At 37.2% G+C, this 20,893-nt stretch overlaps 1 long non-coding RNA gene across 1 annotated transcript in view; it reads left to right on the top strand.

The window, feature by feature from the left end:
* The window catches only part of LOC111522134, a 680,649-nt gene that overhangs the window by 30,912 nt on the left and 628,844 nt on the right, over positions 1-20,893 (top strand). The gene's annotated exons all lie outside the window — the stretch shown is intronic.

Genomic DNA, 20,893 nt, shown 5'->3' with positions numbered 1-20,893 from the left:
CAATGACTGCAGAGTAAATGCTGAGGGAGCCAGCCAGCTCATCACTTTCTAGGCAGCCTTAGTTTGCAGTAGGCAAATGCATCTCAAGACACTGGATTCCAAACTGTGAGAGAAAGAAGAACAATATCTTATATTTTCCAATGTCTTTATCTTTTAGTTGTATATCCTTAGAAATGCCTTGAAACAACCAAAAATTAAACCACTATCCCAAACAACACCTCAGAATGGTAGTATTTACCAAACTTGGTTTAGATTTAATGCCAAAAGCTAGTTTTGAGAAAACAAAGAGCTGTCCTTTCATTATGAATATTCAAATGACCAGTTCCTGAGTAACTGACATTATTAAGTTAGTCCAATTAAATAAATACTATGGAGTTCCTAAGGTGGAAGAGATATATTACATATGTATACTGTATTTGTATTTTTAAAGATTAAAATATATATGTATTTATAAAAATATCCTTTATTTTCCATTTATTTTAAATCTAAAAATAAAACAATCATTCAGGGAAATGAATCAGTCTTAAAGGACTGGTAGAATTGGAATGCATGAAGAGAGAAGGATTAGCCATCTACAACCAGAATGAACATGGCATTTTTTTAGAAGAATAAAGAGATTGGGCTTTCTACTATCTGTTGGGTTAGAGGGCAGTGAAATAAATAGTCTAGACTAAAGGATGGAAAATCTTAAAAGTAGAGCAAATCAATTTGCATACAGAATGCCCTTGAATAGTATATGTGTGTTTGAATGGAATAATGAAGGTTATAGTGACTGTGGCAGAGAGATGGATTTGGGGAGAAGTTGAATGAAGTAAAGGGCATTAGGTAGCTGTTGATTGCAGGAATCCAGGGACTGTATAATGAATATCTTAACTCTGATGGCTGTGACAGGGAAAATAAAATGGAGAGGAAAGATAGAAGTATCAATTCATAGGGAAAAATTAGTTATTTCCAACTGTCCTTTAAATTTGTCATCAAGTAAAAAAATATATGGTCAGTCTTTCTAACCTATAGTATTTTTCAAAACTTCACTTTTTGGAGAATTTTATACGTACACCAAAACAGATACAACATTATAATGAACCCCAATCACTCAACTCCAACCTGCAGGCAATGTTGCCCTATCTATATCCTTATGTACTTCCCCCTTCTTTTGATTTATAGTTTGCAATTCCAATATTCCATCGCTTTTTTATTTTGTTACTTGTGTTGACATTTAACATGAGCTCTACTTTCTTAAAAAAATTTTAAGAACATAAGACCTTTTGTTAGTCATAGGTACTATGTTTTATAGTAGATCTGTGAAACTTATTTATTTCCTGTATCTGTAAATTTATACAATGTTTATAAAAACTCCTTATGTGCTCCTTCTACCACCCTCTGGTAATACCATTCTATTGTCTACTTCTACACCACAGGTTATTTTAGAAGCATCTTATGTGTAAGAAAAATCACGCAATATTTGTCCTTTGTGATTGACTTATCTCACTTGGGATAATGTCTTCCAGATTCATCCAAGTTGTCACAAAAGGCAGGATTTTCTTCTTTAAATATTTATTTATTTATTTATTTATTTATTTATTTATTTATTTATTTATGAGATGGAGTCTCACTCTGTCACCCAGGCTGGAGTGTAGTGGTGCAATCTCAGCTCACTGCAACCTTCACCTCTTGGGTTCAAGCGATTCTGCCTCAACCTGTAGCTGGGACTACAGGCGGGTGCCAAGACATGTGGCTAATTTTTGTATTTTTAGTAGAGGGGGGTTTTCGCCATGTTGTCCAGGATTGTCTCCAACTCCTGACCTCAGGTAATCCACCTGCCTAGGCCTCCCAAAGTGCTGGGATTACAAGTGTGAACCAGCATGCCCAGCCAGGATTTTCTTTTTTTAAGGTTCTACTTTAGGTGTATAGCAAATTTCTGTATCCTTCATTTGTAATGGACGTTTGTGTTGTTTCCATATCTTGGCTATTGTAAATAATGCTGCCATGAACATAAAAATGTAGCTATCTCCCCAAAATCTTGATTTCAGTTCTTTTGATAGATACTCAGAAGTGAAATTGCTGAATCATATGGCAGTTCTATTGTTAATGTTTTGAGCCACCTCCATACTGTTTTCTACAGCAGCTGAACCATTTTACATTCCCACATACAGTGTACAGAGATTCCAATTTCTCCACCTTCTCTCTAACACTGGTTATCTTTTATTTATTTGTTGTTTGATAATAACCATTTTAACAGGTATATGATGATACCTCATTGTGGTTTTGATTTGCATTTCCCTAATTTGCATTTCACTAATTATCTATCTATCTATCTATCTATCTATCTATCTATCTATCTATTTTTATGCCAGTACCGTACTGTTTTAATCACAGTAGTTTCTTAAATATATTTTAAAATCAAAAGTGTGATATCTCCAGCTTTGTTTTCTTCTTCTTCAGATTGTTTTGTCTATTTGGGGTCTTTTGTGACTTGAAATGAATTTCAAGAATTTTCTATTTCTGTAAAGAATACCATTGGGATTTTGACAAAGATTGGATCGAATCTGAAGATTGCTTTGCATAGTGTGCACATTTTAACAATATTAATTCTTCTCATCTATAAACCTGAGATGTCTTTCCATTTATTTGTGTGTGCTTTAACTTCTTTTATCAGTGTCTTACACTTTTCAGTGAATATGTTCTTCACCTCCTTGGTTAGATTTATTCCTATTTTTTGATGTTATTGTAAATGGGATTGTTTTCTGAGTTTCATTTTCAGATGTGTCATTGTTAACGCACAAAAACTGAACTGATTTTTTATGTTAATGTAGTATCTTGCAAATGTACTGAAATTATTTATGCATCCTATCACTTTTTTGTAGATTCTCTGGAGCTTTGTACATACAAGATCATGTCATCCCCAAACACAGATAATTGTACTTCTTCCTTTCCAATTTGGATGCTTTTTCTTGCCTAATTTGGAGTTCCAATACGTCGTTGAACACAAGTGGCAAAAGGGTGCATCCTTGCCTTGTATTAGCTTTTTTTACTGCTGTAACAAATTACCACTAATTTAATGGCTAAAAATAGCACAAATTTATTATGGTACAGTAGGTCAGAACTCTGACACAGGTCTTATTGTGCTAAAATCAAGGCTGCGTTCCTTTCTAGAGGCTGTAAGAGAAAATTAGTTGCTTGCCTTTAGCAGCTTCTAGAGGCCACCCACATTTCTTGGTTCATGACCTCTTTCTCTGTCTTCGAAATCTACAGAGGTGGGTTGAATCCTTTCCAAGCCACATCACTATGACATTGCTTTCTGCCTATCTTCTTCTATTCTTAAGGACTTAGTAATTAGGTGAGGCCTATCCAGATAATTCAGTATAATCTACCTTCTAAAGGTCTTTATAAAGTCCCGTTAGCCATGTAAGAAAACATATTCGTAGGGACTGGGGACTAGGACATGGGCATTTTGGGGGAGCCCATTATTCTACCTACCACAGTATCTTTGTGATTTGTGTGAATAATCTTTTTCTGGTCCATATGGATTCAGTTGTAGTAATATAATATTGATAAATCATTGAACAGTGTATTTTGTCACTGCAGAATAAATTCGTGTGTATTTGTTTAAACATGAATCTACTGTTCTGTAGAAATTTTGAGTCACTGTCTGTTTCTTAGAACTCAGTTTTAAGTATTATCCACCAGCTGCAGTAACAGAACCAAAAAAGTTAATATATTTTGGGAGGGAAAGTTCACACCATGGGGTTTTAGGCTTGGAAGGCAATGCATGTATGTGATAGTGTTAACAGACTTTCATTTAATATATTCATTAGAATGCAAGCAGGCAAATCTTGGTATTTACAGGCATAAAGTTCATAATTTTGACTACTTTTATTTTATCATGAAAGTCACTATGACATAGTAATTTGAAATTTTACTTCGGCATCACAATTCTATAAAGCTGCTAAGCAGAAGCATCACTTAAGCTTCCTAATTTTTGCTTTGCCAGTCTGTCATTTGGGAATAACACTAATATCTACCCTAGAAGGCAGTCATGAGAATTAAGTTTTGTAATGCTTACAAGGTTGTCGGAAAACTTTAAACAGATAGTAATTGTTGAACAAATATTAGCTTTTATTTTTATTTGCTAGTGAGTAATCCTGGATGAACTGCCTGCGTGTACACTTTCATGTGGTTTTGTTGTTGTCCACTCATATCCTATTATATATTTTGTGAAGGAAACCATGTACATTTAATAGCATCCACAACTTTGAGTAATTTTGAAAACTTTGGACCAGGGCATTGTGATTAGGAATATCTATTTGCAGCCAGTAAAATGTTGGCCACTCAAAAGAAATCACATAAAAGAATTATAAATTGATTTACTCCAAGGCCACTTTTTTGGTTTTGCTCTATCTTTTTAAAATGTTGAGAGATAAATTTTTATTTTTTTTGCAAAAAACTAAACACCATGTGGAAGTTATTCCATTGACAAGAGCTAGGCTTCCTATTTTGGACCAATGAGGAAGGGTGAATGTGGAGTACTGAGACTCAACCCATTACTGTATATTAGAATCACTTCCAAAGTTTTGGAAACTTAATTGTATAGGGAGTTCATATGTCAGAGATTCATATTCAGCTATCTGGAGATACAGAACAGGCATGTAGATCATTAAAAACACCCACAAGTGATTCTGATGGATAGCCCACAATAAGAACCACAGCTTTAGTACAATTAAAGCAGAATCTTGAGGTTGTAATATTGGCATCAGTAATTTTTAAATCTTCCCAGGTTATTTTAAGGTGCAGCCAACATTGAGAACCTTTGCTTTTCTTTAATGAGACTAAACAAGATCTGAAGATGTTCTGCTAACGTTTTGAGGAATGACTCAGCCTCAGGTGGCTGCTGTTAAGGAAGAAATTCATGGAAACGTGAAGGCTTATGTTCAAGTGTGTTTACTAAGATACCACCATCTTCTTACTTCATTCTATCTGATCTGAGCACCTTGAGTGGAATGTGGTATGGAATGTGTATTTACAAGACAGTCGTCTATTGCCTGCAATGAAAGCAAGATATCCACAATGGCATGGTGGTGTTGTTGGGAGAGAAGGGATTGTGGAAATGACAAGGAGGAGTGAATGATCTCTCATAAGTGTACTTGAATTATTGAGAGATTACAGGAGATTAAAATAGAACATTAATATTATGGTTTCTCCTATACTCAAATGTCTTTTCTGCAATCCTTCATCATTATTTGAAAGTCAGCGGATTTGCTAATACTCTCTGCCTGGGGATTTCCTAAATTTTTGGCTCCTGCATTTGCTCTCATGAATAGTAGAAGAGAAAGGACTAACATTTGTGAGGAAAAAATAAGCATTAAGAGAAAAAGGAGCACTTGAGAGATGGATCCAAATCATTACCATATACATAAGTAAGTACCATTAGTTATATAAGCATCATTTACACTGGTCAAATATTCTTATCATTTCTTTCCTCTTGTCTTAGCCCTCTTCTGATAATCTGGTAAAAGCTATGAACCTCTCCTAGAAATGCACATGTCCACATTCACAGAAAGGTTTGCATATATATATATATATATATATTTAAAGTCCTCATTGAGTTATCAATAGACTACTCAGTATTACACAAACGCAAATCATTGCCTACTTCTCATTCTTACTCCACTATTAGCTGTAGCTGTGCAACGTATTAAGAGTCAAGAAAATTTCGATGTTAGATTTTGTGAGAGGTAAGTATTAGGGAAAACTGTGAACATTAGATTAAAAAAAACTCTTTTCATGCTTCATTTGAATCAATTATTACTTGAGAAGGTTAAGAAATGCCCAAGAATTCTGCCATTTTGGTATAGGCAGAGTGATCAAATCTTAGAAGAAGAAGAGAAAACAGTAACGTGTGGAGAGCAGAAAGACATGGGAATTATTGAGGAATAGGATGGAGGATTAATAAATGTAATTCTGTTATTGTTCAAAACTCTATGATTCTCTGATAATTTTAATTTGTCTTGGAGGTTCCAGAAACTTAAGTAACAATCAGAAGAACAAAGAGGAATTAAAATTTTCCTACCCAAACATCTTATGTTTCTTCAGATCGTTTTGTAAAATGCAAGAGCAATAAGGAATGGTCAGATTATTGATTGCATGTGTTGGAAATACTGTGCCTGAAATCAGTACACAAGTAAAGAAAATGCTAGAGGGGGAAAAAGGAAGCTCTAGATATTGAAAAGGGGTTCTTAAAATGTAAGTAAGGCAGCCTATAGTAGAGAAAGTAATGGGCTTTCTTAATTATAATTTTTATTTTATTGCCTTATTTATTTATTTATTTTTTTTTCTGAGACGGAGCCTTGCTCTGCCGCCCAGGCTGGAGTGCAGTGGCTGGTTCTCAGCTCACTGCAAGCTCCGCCTCCCGGGTTTACGCCATTCTCCTGCCTCAGCCTCCCCAGTAGCTGGGACTACAGGCGCCCGCCTCGTCGCCCGGCTAGTTTTTTGTATTTTTTTTTAGTAGAGACGGGGTTTCACCGTATTAGCCAGGATGGTCTCGATCTCCTGACCTCGTGATCCGCCCGTCTCCGCCTCCCAAAGTGCTGGGATTACAGACTTGAGCCATCGCGCCCGGCCTGCCTTATTTATATATTTAATTTTTTTTAAAGGCAGAGTCTGGCTCTGTCACCCAGGCTGGAGTGCACTGTTGTGATCACGGCTCACTGCAGCCTCAGCCTTTTGGCCTCAAGCAATCCTCCCACCTCAGCCTCCCAGGTAGCTAAGACTAGAGGTGTGTGTCACCATGCCCAGCTAATTTTTACTTTTATTTTTTGAAGAGATAGAGTCTTGCTATGTTCTCCAGGCTGGTCTTGAATTCATGGGCTCAAGTGCTGCCTCGTACCTTGGCCTCCCAAAGTGCTGGGATTACAGGGTGAGCCACAGCACCCAGTCCCAATTAGAATTATCTTTCTAAGGCTCAGTAATAATCCACCCTTCGAGAAGCAAGGGACATACACTTTTCCACAGGAATTCCTTGGCTTACTCATTTGGGTGGTGTTGCAGTTGTGCTCCTTACCTGTGCCCCCACAAAAGCATTCTATTTCTTCTTATATGTGGCAGGAACTATACTGTCCTAACATCAAACCCATGTCTTCCTCCCAGACTACTTCTTTGTATTCCCTCCTACTTTCTGTCTACAGTAGTTTTTAACACACAGTAAATCCTAAATAAATGTGTCTGTTGAATGAAATTGAATTGATCAGAATGAGACCTTAATGACAAAATACAATTAATTCTTACAGGCATTTCTCAGAATGCACAAAATAATTAAACCCTTAAGCAATGAAATACCAATTTTAAATAAAAACATGGGAGAAATATCCCATGTATGTCTTTTTGGATGCTTTTTCACAGTCTCCTAAAAATAAAATTTGGAACTTCTTTTGTGCAATTAGTCTTTCAACATAGATAAGCATAGATCTTGCTGGGGTTTTTGCAGAAGTAAAATTTTTTTTAATCTCACATTTATGATTTCTTCTGAGAATATCTAGCTGAAATGACGACATTTGTGCAGTTTATTAGCAGTCAGCTACAAATGTATTGGAGTAGTGTTATGTAACACTAAATAGTTTGAATCCCTAAAGGGACAGCAAAGATTTTTTTCGGCTGACATGTCTTATTAGTCAAAACTCTTAGGAAATCCTCTAAATAACCCATTCACTAAAAACCATGGCTTAAAAATCCTAGTTTAATTTTTTCCAAAGAAGTACTGAAAGTTTTAATATTATAAAATACAAAGCAACCTAAGTGGAAATCAATCATCATGACATTTGCTAAAGCCCGTATTAATTAAGAGAAGACCGAAGAATAATATTTCCTTTTTTATGATCTCTTAGTATAATTTTGGAGTTTGACACACAAGCAAACATACATATGCTAAGAGGAAAAAGAAATGTGGAAGATACTGTAGGTTGATTTGTTCAACCCTACATCCCAACCTATTTTTGTTTTTTTTAATCTCTTCTATAGAGGCTAAATAAACATCTTTTGCAGTCAGGAGTGCCACATGACTCAGTGTTGGCCAATGAGATGTGAGCCAAACCCTACTGGGAACTTTCTCTAGCACCATCGTCCTTCTTTCTTTAAACCCTGAATTTCCCAAAGAAGTATTTGTCTTATAATAGTGAATAAAAGGCCAAGAGAATCACACAGATAGCAGCCTGGGTATTTCAAGCAACTACATTATTGTCTACAGTTAATTACTACTAGACTTCTTGTCTCAATAGTATTTCCTTATTGCTAAGCCACTACAAATTGAGTTCTCTGTTTCTTGAAGGGTAACTCACTCTTAACTGATGCATCTATTTCAATAGTGCAACCTACCTTGGTAGAGAATTATGGTTACAGTATAATGGCTCATGTTCTTTTTTAAAAATGTGTATTTTAAATCATCTTCTAAAAGGCTAGTTTTTTAGATTATCAGTTGACACGCTTTGTTTTGCTGTCCTCATTCAGGTTTCCATTACGTCTTGATATTTACTCCTCCTAAGAGCTATGTAGATGTTTATTTGATACTGCAGTCCGAACCATGTCTTCCTTTAAGTGGACTGCTATGCCTTAAGGCATTCCCCTTCTCTGCCTTGCCTCTTATGCTTCTCAGCTTTACTTGGGTCTTTTCCTTGAGATTCTCCAACAACAAAGGCATCCAAATGCATTCTTTGTATAAATGTGAAATGAAAAGACTGTGTGCCATGAACAGTTCAAGTTTATTCCCTAAGTTCATGAAGAATTATGACTGAACTCAGACAAAATATTTCCTTATAGGAAATATTACACCATATGAAATAAATTTTTCATCAACGAAAATCATAGAATATAAATAGAATTTTCTCCCATATATTTACATACTATAATGAATTTTTTTTTTTAATGTGAAGGTTAGTTCATAGGTTAGAAACTTATGTTTGACAACTCTGTTATCTTAAGCAGCATTAAGAATATTTGTTCCTTGGTTGTAGAGAAAGAGATGCTATTTTCTCTGGAATTAGAAGGCTTTTATTTTAGGTAAATAATATAACAATGTATTAACAATAAATAATAACAACAGTTCACTTTAATTATATGTTTACTTCATAAAATAAGTGTATGATCTCATTCAATATTTAAAAATATTGTGAAGTGGATTCTCTTTTCTAGGACCTAGTGCTTACACGAAATAAAAATTTAGTAAGTGTCTATTGAATGGACAAATGAAGGCATGAATCTTTGAGCTCATTTTGTTTTTCAACTGTGAATTGGAAGATAATACAAAGTTGAACAAGACAGACATGTTTTCTGCCTTCATATATACTTGAGTAGATGAGTGAGTAAATAAACATGAAGATAAGAATAATTATAAGTTTGATTAAGTTCTATGAAGGAAACAAAGACAGCATGTGCTCGAGATAAGGGGTAGGTAACAGCATGTTCTTAAATAAAGCAATTAGCTGAGGACTTTAGTCACAGAGTCAGCTGATCATTGGTGAATCAAATCATATTCACGTCTTCTGCCTCCTGAGCTGGTGCCGTGTCAACTACTTTGTTCTGATACACAGGCAAAATTGGGTACTGCTCCTTAAAAATAAGTTAGGCCGTTTGAGAAATAACATCAATTTTTTTCAGATCCCAGATTGTTCTTGAAGTTGGACAAATAGTCAGGAGTAACGAGGGACTGACTTTCGTTGCCCTTCCACAATTTGGGAGATACTTAGAGTTACTTCAGCATTTGGTATTGTAAAAAGACATCCATTGGTCTTAAAGTGGAGAATTTGAAAACAGTTTCCTAAGAAGCACTGAAAAACGGCTTCTTAAAAAGCACTGAGTTTCGTTTAAGCCTTGTGGCACCAGAGTTCCTATTAGTTATATAGCAACAACATAATTGGATCTTTTGTATCACGGCCTCTATTTTTTAAACATTAAATTTTATTAAGCATTTTTCATTTTCAGGTGAGAGTACAAGACAAAGTGTTCATTTTAAAAGTTAATTCTGTAACCAGGTCTGTGGTTGAACTGTAAAGTTAGAAGTTAATTTACACACATTCGGGATTTCTGTTTGCAAAGACCATTTGTTTTTTTTCCAACAGAGTAGGGAAAGCAGCTGAGCAAAATGGAATTCCAGTTTTTCTAAAGGGTTGTTGTAATTACAGGAGTTTGGTACAATTATGTCTATTTACTCGTCCCAACACTTGGTTATCTCCCTCGTGACCCTGTGGAGCCTGAGGTAATGCATTCTGCATGGTAGTTTAGGTCTGAGAAGGTTCTAAGAACTTAGTGACAATTATGCATTGTGCTTCATTATTTATCACACTGGGGTAACGTGAATCTCCCTGATGTCCACTGCTGGCTGATCTGAGGCCTCTGTTCACAAGGAAAGTCATGAGGAACCCTTATCCTACTTTCAAAACATTCCCTGCCTCCACCATTTTCATTTTATTCAGTAGGGATAATGTGCTTATGACTGGGAACAGCCATTCTGTATTTTAGTTTGACTCTGCTTTAAACTAGTAGTTGTGCTGTACATGATGTACCTTGTGTTACCAGAAATTAGGGATATTTCAGTGTAAATGAGCAGCCAGAAATGTTTCTACGAGGTCAGCTGCATTCCACCAACACCGGAAGCCTGTAGGTACCTGATGTTATAAATAAACTAGAGACATGATGTTTGAAAAAACGTGGTTTTCCTTGACCTGTGCAAAATTGGTTGGAATGTTTCTTTAACATTCCCGCTTGCCTTTCAAGCTGTGGATTAATGTAAAATTCCAAGATTTTTTAGGAACCAACGTTTCCATTGTCTACTGGATGAAGAATCTTTGGAAAGAACAATTGCTTCATTTAAAACTTTTCTAAAATCAATACTGAACAAAATTGTATTTACATGCATACTTATTCAGCTTGGGTATTTTCAACTTAGAGAGCTTAAATTCTAGACCCAGTAAAAAATAAGGAATGCTAAATGTAAGAAACAAAGATTCTAGAACATTCCAGTCCCCTGGTGGTATTTTCTGAGTGAAAGGGAAGTTATAGAATGTGTAGCAGGATGAGCCGCAGACAAAACTCCTCAGACACCGAGTTAAAGTAAGATGTTTATTCGGCCGGGAGCATTAGCAAGACTCCTGTCTCAAGAGCCAAGTTCTCTGAGTGAGCAATTCCTGTCCCTTTTAAGGGCTCACGACTCTAAAGGGGTCTGTGTGAGAGGGTTGTGATCGATTGAGCAAGCAGCGGGTACGTGATTGGGGGATGCATGTACCGGTAATCAGATCGGAACAGAACAGGACAGGAATTTTCACAGTGCTTTTCCATACAATGTCTGGAATCTATAGATGATATAACCGGTTAGGTCAGGGGTCGATCTTTAACTACCAGGTCCAGGGTGTGGCGCCGGGCTGTCTGCCTGTGGATTTCATTTCTGTCTTTTAGTTTTTACTTCTTCTTTCTTTGGAGGCAGAAATTGGGCATAAGACAATATGAGGGGTGGTCTCCTCCCTTATTCCCCTCACTTTGAGACTCTCACTCATTTTATTACTGGGAGTTCTCACTTTCATCTTCGCTATCTATGTCTTCTTGCATGACAGATCAGTAGTGATTTACGTAGTACACTTGTGCTGAAGCATTCTGGTGAACTAGAGTAGCGATGAAACCTTTTACCATTTGAATGAGTACAGGTAGTAAATAAGGGATCAGTAAGCAGGTTCCTATTTCTATTATAATTTTTATTATAAGAGTTTTAAATTTTTCTAGCACTGGGAACCATTATTAAACATGGCCTCAGGGTCAAATCCGTGCCACACTTGTACAGGCATATGTGCCAGTTTCATCATGTCTTTAACTATATCTTTGATTACTTGCCCCTGATCATCTATGTGCAGGCAGCAATTAATAAAGGTTAAATTTTCCACAGACTTCTCCTTAGCTGCTAGCAAGTAGTTGAGAGTGAACCTATTTTGATAGATAGCATTTCTCATCTTAGTTTCTTGCCAGGCCAGAATACTCAAGGCTCTGCCGGTCCTATTAGTGATTATTTCTAAGATAGCTTGTAACTGTATGATTTGGTTGAGCATGTAAATGGGGGTCTGGTATCCTTACGCACCATCTTGTGCCTAAGTAGCAGGCCTATAACATTGTATGATTCTCTCACGGGGCTATTTATTATCTTTCTTCTTCTTACTTATTTATTTATTTTTTAGCTAACACTTTACTCATATTGTTTATGAGCCCTCACCAGTCTTCAGTTCTTAATTTTATTTTAAAAACTGTGGTCATGGGAGGCTCAGATGGGTCATAACGCACAGCAGGTTGGTCATTTCCTGGGCTATATACCTTATATAGAATAACATTATATGAATAAGTTTTTTTTTAGAATTCCAGTACACTTATAATAACTGTAAAATAATAGGACCGTAGTGACTTTTTGTCCTACCTCAGTGACTTGATGTACACACTGGGAACAGCCCTCAGTCTGAGGAAGGTCAGTTGAAGTTCTTACTGTACAAGTACAAATTTTAAGGAAAATGAGTCTCACGATGAGTTTTCTCATGCTTCAGCCGTGCGTGGACCAGTCAGCTTCCGGGTGTGACTGGAGCAGGGCTTGTTGTCTTCTTCAGAGTCACTTTGCAGGGGTTAGTGAAGCTGCTCCCATCCATGTACAGCTCTCAGTATACTGATGTTTAAAGATGGTCTCAGAGGTTGGGCCCACAAGAATAAACTGAGTCCAATACCTCTACATAGTTATGTTTAACTGGGCTCTCTGATACCAGGAGCAAGGTGGCGGGGTTTAGGGTGTTGTACACTTCAATGGTTATGTGGGGATTTTCACAGAGCACACTTTGGTATCTAGTTAGTCTATCATTCATTAGTTAATGATGTCCTTTGGTATTTATTAAAGTCACCACAGCATGGGGGGAATTTATGTTTAGGTTTTGCCCAAGAGTTAGCTTATCTGCTTCTTGTGCTTACAGGGCCATTGCTACCAGGGCCCTTAGACATGGGGGCCAGCCTTTGGAAACCCCGTCTAGTTGTTTTGAGAGATAGGCCACTGATCCTGGCGAGGTCCCTATAGTCTGGGTTAAAACTCCAACTGCATTTTTTTTCTTTCTGACACATAGGGTGTAAAGGGTTTTGTCAGGTCAGGTAGCCCCAGGGCTGGGGTCAACATGAGGTTTTTTTTTTTTTAAACTCATGAAAAGCTTGTTGCTGTTGGTTGTAATAGATGTAGTTTAGCTAATCTATATTTTTATTAACTGTCACCCACTAAAATATTGACTTAAATCCTGTAGCTATTTGATTTCAGCTTTAAATTTATGGGGCTCCAGTTGTATCTAAACAGATGTGAGAGTTGAACGACCCATAAGGGGCTTCTCTCGCTTGACGATGTCTTATTTTTTCTCCCTCTGGTTGATGAAATGTCAGGGTGAGAGAGATAGCCAAACGAACTAAAGCACAAGTGCCACTCTAGTTATTCAGCAGAGTGCCCGGTAGAGGTCCACCACAATGCCACCACACATCCGCTCAGGGATGAACAAGGGTTGACTGATTGATAAGCTCTTGAAAATTCTTAAGCTCATCACATCCCTTCAGGTCTCCAAGGAATGCTAAGTTTCCTCCCTGTCATGAGAGATACGAAGTGAACTTAATGTTGGGAGACGGAAGCTGTATGGCCCTCAGTGGCTGACCTGCAGGGTGCCGGACTTAGGGATATAGCAGAGAGAGCTTGGTGTGAGTTATTACTACAGGCTGTAGAATCCTGGAAAAGAGTTACCACGCAGCCTATGCCTGGTCAACTGGAAGACCACCTTAGTGGGAAGGGGTCAGTCTGGGCCTCTGGCCTACCATGTGCACAAGCATAACAATTGCTTTTGTTTAACGTGTAGATGGAATATTTGATCCATTTGAACCAGGCATTTGCATCTTGGTATCCTGTCTTAATTGCTAAAGTTTGTTTTAAGTCTTTAACTTCTATGCTCCTCTAGTAAAATGAATGTATGATTTTAGGAAATTACAAAAACCTGTTGGGGCAGTCCAACCTTGCTCTTTAGTGGTCCACAGAATGTTGGACCAACTATGGCATAAAAGTTCTACATTGGAGGGCAAGGCTCCTGGTTGGCACTGGGGTCTGTTTTGAAATCTCCCCGGATTAAATGGTCCTAGTTTACTAATGCCCAGTCTAAGGAGAGTCAGGAGGAACAGAAATACTTTTCTGAAGTAGAAAGCTGTGTTTGACTTGGCAAGTCCTCACAGGGTATAACAAGGCAAGCATTAAATGCAATAGTTTGAGGCGAAATTGACTTGGTTATGTTAATAACTAGATGCTCAGCAATAGAACAAGGAAAGAAGAAAGAGTAATACGATAGATGAAAACAGTTAAATTTTTCTTAGCTTTAGTTTGGTAGGGTTTTCCCCTGGGACTATGGCCCACAACTCTGGAGGGGGTGGCGCTTTCTTGACTCGGGTGTGATGAGACCATCCTTTTTTGCTGTATGAACAGCAGTCTTGGTGGTTAGCAGCACAAGGTATGGTCCTTCCCAGGCTGGCTCGAGTTTTTCTTCTTTCCAGCTTTTGATGAGAACATGATCTTCAGGCTGGTGCTGATTTACCAGAAATTCTAAGGGTGGTACATGTGCTAAATGACTTTTAGTTTTTGAGAGAAAGGAAAGTGGAAGATAAACCAAGTATATAATTTTTAAGGAATTGACCTTTTGTTTTAAATGTGGGAACCTTGGCAGTGGACTTTGTAGTCCTTAGTTTCTTTTTACTGAGAAATTTCCTTTATTTTTTTTTTTAGTTTTTAAACCAAAGAAAGTCAAATATCATTTTACATTTAACAATGCTCCCTGTATGATTTTTACACCAGATAAGTTAAATTTTACCTTTATATTAGTGTGTTATTAATGTTAAACTTAATTTTAATAAAACTTTGTAGACATATTTATCTAATTTTTAATATTTGACTATAAGGTAGGATTTTACAGACTCTTTTTAACCTTTTATAATTTTTGCTAAAGAGCAGGTTGGTACTTTAAGAAAAATCTGTTATGCTTTTATTTTAATGTCCAGTTTACAGAAAAACTGTATGATACCTCTTTAATTTTAGCCAATGTTTACACACAGAAATTTTTTTTAATTAACATTTCAAAACTTGATTAAACCTTTAAAACAAAATATACATATTTTTAACCTTTTAATGTAGGTAAAACTTTACATTCTTATGCCTCCTTATAATTCTTCTGTTAAAAGTATATTTTACTTTTTTTATATACCCTGCACATAAACTGTTTCTTTAATAGTTTTACATTTAGGAGGCCTAATTACTTTTAAATTATACAACATTTCTTGCATGAATTTCCTTTTATAACCTTTTTTTTTTCATGACTTCCACAGGCAATTCTTCAACATGCTTCAATTTTCTGACTTATTACAAATATTTCTTTCTTTAAACAACCAGCTAACTTATTTCAGGACAAGAATTTACCATATAATATCCTTTTTACATAAATTCCACCCCCGCTTTTTTCCTTTTTTTTTTAAGATGACAACCATTCTTTTCCAAAGTGAACTTCTTTTATGTCTGTGGAGTAGACTAAGGCCACAAGAATAGAAGTTACCATAAAACATGTTACACTGTTAACTTTTAGCATACTTTAGTTTTGCCGAAAACCTTGTAAGTTTGGGATTTTAATTATCCTTTGCTATTAACAAGACGTTGTTTTGTCCAAATTAACTTAGAATTGGTATAGATGGCTTTTGCTTTTTTCTAACGAATAGCCCCAAACTGTAAGGTTTTTGAGTTAGTAAGCTACTTTTTTGCTTTTTTGATTTAGGATATTTCTGAACTGAACTAGTGAGGTGTGCTCACAATGAGGTTTCCTCTAAAGTTATTATTATTATTATTATTATTATTATTATTATTATTATTATTTTACCTTTTTTGTGTTAGCAAAGCATTTGCCACTACAGATTGAATGTATTTGGGCCATCTGCGGGTTAAGAATTTTTGATAGGAAGGCCTCAATATTTTCAGGATACTCCCTTGTTTACACTGACAACAAAGTGGTATTGGAGTGTTATAGGGTTATGGAGAATACCATCAATTATCAATTATAGGTTTCAAATTTACCCTGGCTTTTAAAGGAATAGATACATTTTTTTCTTAACTGCTTTTATATCTCTCTCTTTCTCTTCTCTGTCTCTCTCTCTGTCTCTCCTCTCTGCCCCTCTCTCTTCTCTGTCTCTCTCTCTCTCTTTCTCTGCCTCTGCCAGCCACTTATGCTACAGTTCTCTCAACTGCTGTGGAGGGATCTAAAACCAGTGGTAACCAAGCATCTATGTACAGGAACTGGTCTGGGTGCCCTGGATTTACAGGTTACCTTGTGCTATACCTTTGAAACAAGGGACCTGTCCAGGCTTCGTTCTGATGGCCAACCTACCTCTAATGCTGGCCAGTCTATTTTACACAAAGTTCTAAGCTTTCCTGGTGTCATAGTCTCGCTTAAATCCCTTTTTGAAATTTTTCAATGTAGTTCCTAGTAGGGTGGGCTTATTTGTGCCTGACCCATGCTTCTTTGAGACAAAACACCACACTCATACCACATGCACACTACAAAACAAAGAATGGGTGAAAAGGGCATACACACACTTTTACAGTTTACACCAAACCAAAATCAAAACCAAAATCAGAGTATCCAGAAATTCAAGCCAGGACAAAACCAAAACCAAAGTATCAAGCAATCCAAGTCAAGTCAAAAACAAAAACCAAAGTGCCAGTACAAGCACGCTGTGGGTGATTAGGTCATGCTTCCACTCAAATGGAGTAGGCAAGTTCCCAAGACCAGTCCTGTCAAGCAATTCAAACTAAGTTCAAACCAAAACCAAAACCAATAAAGGTGTGCCAATAAAGGCACATTGTGGGTGATCAGGCCACGCTTCCACTCAAATGGAGTGGGCAAGTTCCGAAGACTAGTCTTACCAAGTTTCAGATGTATGGACTCCAAGTACCAGTTCCTTCCCAGTGTTCAGCCACTGTGTTGATCCTCTATGGGGGCCTGCCACACACTGCTCTGGTGAGGCGTCCCACCAGGGCAAATGCCTATCCGGGAGCACTCTCAGGATCCGTGTTGCTCAGGCTGGCCAGAGTTCCTGTCAGGAATGTTCCACAGGGCAGGTTTAAGTCACCTAAGGAGCTGCTGTGATCATCTGCCAATTACCTCACTTCCCAGTCAGGGAACCAAGAAATGTAGCAGGACAAGCCACAGACAAAACTCCTCAGACACCGAGTTAAAGAAGGAAGAGGTTTATTTGGCTGGGAGCATCAGCAAGACTCCCACCTCAAGAGCTGAGCTCTCCGAGAGAGCAATTCCTGTCCATTTTAAGGGCTCACAACTCTAAGGGGGTCTGTGTGAGAGGGTCGTGATCGATTGAGCAAGGAGGGGGTATGTGACGGGGGGCTGCATGTACCAGTACTCAGATCAGAACAGAACAGGACAGGAATTTTCACAGTACTTTTCCATACAATGTCTGGAATTTACAGATAACATAACCGGTTAGGTCAGGGATCGATCTTTAACTACCAGGCCCAGGGTGTGGCGCCGGGCTGTCTGCCTGTGGATTTCATTTCTGCCTTTTAGTTTTTACTTCTTTCTTTGGAGGCAGAAATTGGATGTAAGACAATATGAGGGGTAGTCTCCTCCCTGAAATGGACTCCAACAAATAAATGTAAGTCAGCTGTGGGTGTATGGATTGCTCTCCATTAGCAGGGACCAGCTTAGGTTGATGCAGCAGAAAGGTGGCGGAGTCTTAGGTTTGAGTTAGGCAAGATAGATGAGGAAAAGGCAGAGAGTGAACTGCTAATACGGAATGTTTGTGCCATATCTGAGAAATGTCCAAGTCTGCATAACCAGGAGAGACAGAGGATGTCCTGAGGTCTCCCTGCACTCTGGCTACGTCTATAGTCAATTCTCCACATCCCAGCCAGCAAGACCAAACGCAAGTCTAAGTCAATTAAAGTCATTCCCCTGCTCAAGACTTTCCAGTGTCTCCCAGTAACTGAATAAAGTTCATACATATTTCCAAATATAATTTAGAAGATAAACGCCAAATAAATTTCTAACTCATTGCCATTGCCTACAAGGCCCTAAATGATTGGTTCTGGTAAGCTCTCCAACTTCCTTTCTTACCCTGCCCCCACTCCTGTCCAACTATACCAGCCTCTTTGCAGATCCTGAAACATGCCATGCTGAACCTTTTCTCGCAGACTTCCTCTTGCTGAACCTCTTCCCCTATTCTCACCTCTCCCAGACTGAAATGATCTATCCAAGTTGTCTGCCTGTGCTGATCTCTCACTTTAGTAGGGTCCTCACTTCCTTCTCAAGTCTTCTCCTTGGAGAAGTCTTCCCCAGCACACTCTCTAAAATAGGTTCTCCACCCGTCACGAGGCCAAATTATTTGTTTACAGTAACATCACTTTCCCCCTCAGCTTTATTGAGGTACAGCTAGTATACAAAAAAATTGCACATAATTAATGTACACAGTTTGGTGGGTTTGGGCAAATGTATATACTCATGTTATCATCACTACAAGCCAGGTAATAAACATATCCATTACCTCCAAATTTTCCTTGTGTCCCTTTGTTTTGTTTTTGTGGTAACAACACTTCACATGAGATCTACTCTCTTAAATTTTTAAGTTCACAAAATCTTATTGTTAACTCTAGTCACTGGGTTGTTCAGCAGATTTCTGGAACTCACTCATATTGTTTAACTGTAAATTTATACACATTGAACAACAACTTCCTATTTCACCCTCCCAACCATTCCCTGGTAACTATCATTTTATTGCCTACTTCAGTACCTTTGATTAGGTATCTCATATATAAGAGGAATATGCAGTATTTGTCCTTCTGTGACTTACTTATCCCACTTACCATAATGTATTACAGATCCACCCATGTTATCATAAATGGTAAGATCTCCTTCATTTTATTTCATTTTATCTTTTAATTTAATGTAATTTTATTTTTTGAGATGGAGTCTCACTCTTGTCACCCAGGCTGGAGTGCAATGGCATGATCTCGGCTCACCGCAACCTCTACCTCTCAGGTTCAAGCAATTCTCCTGCCTCAGCCTCCCAAATAGCTGGGATTACAGGCGCCCACCACCAAGCCTGGCTAATTTTTGTATTTTTAGTGGAGATAGGGTTTCACCATGTTGGTCAGGCTGGTCTCAAACTCCTGACCTCAGGTGATCTGCCTGCCTCAGCCTCCCAAAGGGATCTCCTTCTTTTAAAAGCTAAATGATATTCTATTGTATATATATGCCACCTTTTCTTTACCCATTCATCTGTGATGGACATTTGGGTTGTTTCCATATCTTGGTTATTGTGACTAATGCTGCAGTGAACATGACAGGGCAGATATGTCTTCAAGATCCTGATTTCAGTTGATACATATACACACATACATATATATATATATCTCTATCTATATATCTATCTATATGTATCTCCAGAAGTTGGACTGCTGGATCATATGGTAATTCTATTTTTAGTTTTTTGAGAAACTGCCATACTGTTTTCCATAGCAGCAGTACAATTTTACATTCCTATTAACAGTATACGAGGATTCTAATTTCTCCACAACCTCACCAACACTTGTTATCTTGTTTTCTGGACAACAGCCACTCTAACCAATGTGAGTTGATACCTGTTTGTGGTTTCAATTTGCATTTCCCTGGTGATTAATGATATTGAGCATGTTTTTATATTATCTGTTGACATTTGTATGTCCTTTTGGGGGACATGTCTACTTGATTTCTTTTCCAATGTTCTAACCAAATTACTTACTTTTGCTCTCAAGTTGCAGAAATTCTTTATATAGTTTGGATATTAAACCTTTATCAGATATATGGTTTGCAAATATCTTTTACCATTCCATAATTTGCCTTTTCACTCTGTTGATTATTTTCTTTGCTGTGTAGAAGTTTTAAAAAATTTGTTATAGTCCCACTACTATTTTTGCTATTTTTGCCTGTTCTTTTGGTGTCCTATTTAAGAAATAATATTTGTCAAAACCCATGTTGAGAAGTTTTTCCCTTACATTTTCTTCTAGGTGTTTTATGGTGCCACATTTTACATCACACCTGTAATTGATTTTGGTTAATTTTTGTGTATGGTGAAAGATAAGCATCCCATTTCATTCTTCTGCAGATGGATATCCAGGTTTGCCAACCCTGTTTATTGAAAGACTACCCTTTCCACCTTGTATATTCTTGGCACTCTGTAGAAAATCAGTTGACTATACATATGTGGGCTTATTTCTGGGGTCTCTATTTTGTTTCATTTTTCTGTACTTTTATGCCAGTGCCATACTGTTTTGGTTACAGTAGCTTTGTAATACATATTGAAATCAGAAAGTGTGATGCCTCCAGCTTTGTTCTTTTTGCTCAAGATTTATTTGGATGTTTGGAGTCTTTTGGAGTTCCATATGAATTTTAGAGCTTTTTTTTTAATACTTCTGTGATAAACATCTTTGAGATTTTGACAGGATTTTCATTGAATCTATAGATTATTTTGAGTCATATGGATGTTTTAACAATAGTGATTCATCCAATCCATGAACACAGGATGTCTTTCTATTTATTTGTGCCTGCTTTAACTTCTTTAATCAATGTTTTATAGTTTTCAGTGAACAAATTTTCCACCTCCATGGTTAGATGTATTCCAAAGTATTTTACTATTTTTGAGGCTATCATAAATGGGATTATCTTAATTTCCTTTTCATATAGGTCGTTGTTGGTAGTTACATTACGTTTCGGTATTGTGTTATGTATTTATTAGTGCAACTTCTTATTGATTGTCTTGTTCATATCTGTAGCTCCAGCACCTAAAA

The sequence above is a fragment of the Piliocolobus tephrosceles genome, chromosome X (assembly GCF_002776525.5).
Source record: "Piliocolobus tephrosceles isolate RC106 chromosome X, ASM277652v3, whole genome shotgun sequence".
Lineage (NCBI taxonomy): Eukaryota > Metazoa > Chordata > Mammalia > Primates > Cercopithecidae > Piliocolobus > Piliocolobus tephrosceles.
The sequence above is the reverse complement of the archived record's forward strand: the minus strand, read 5'-3'. Positions and strand labels throughout refer to the sequence as shown.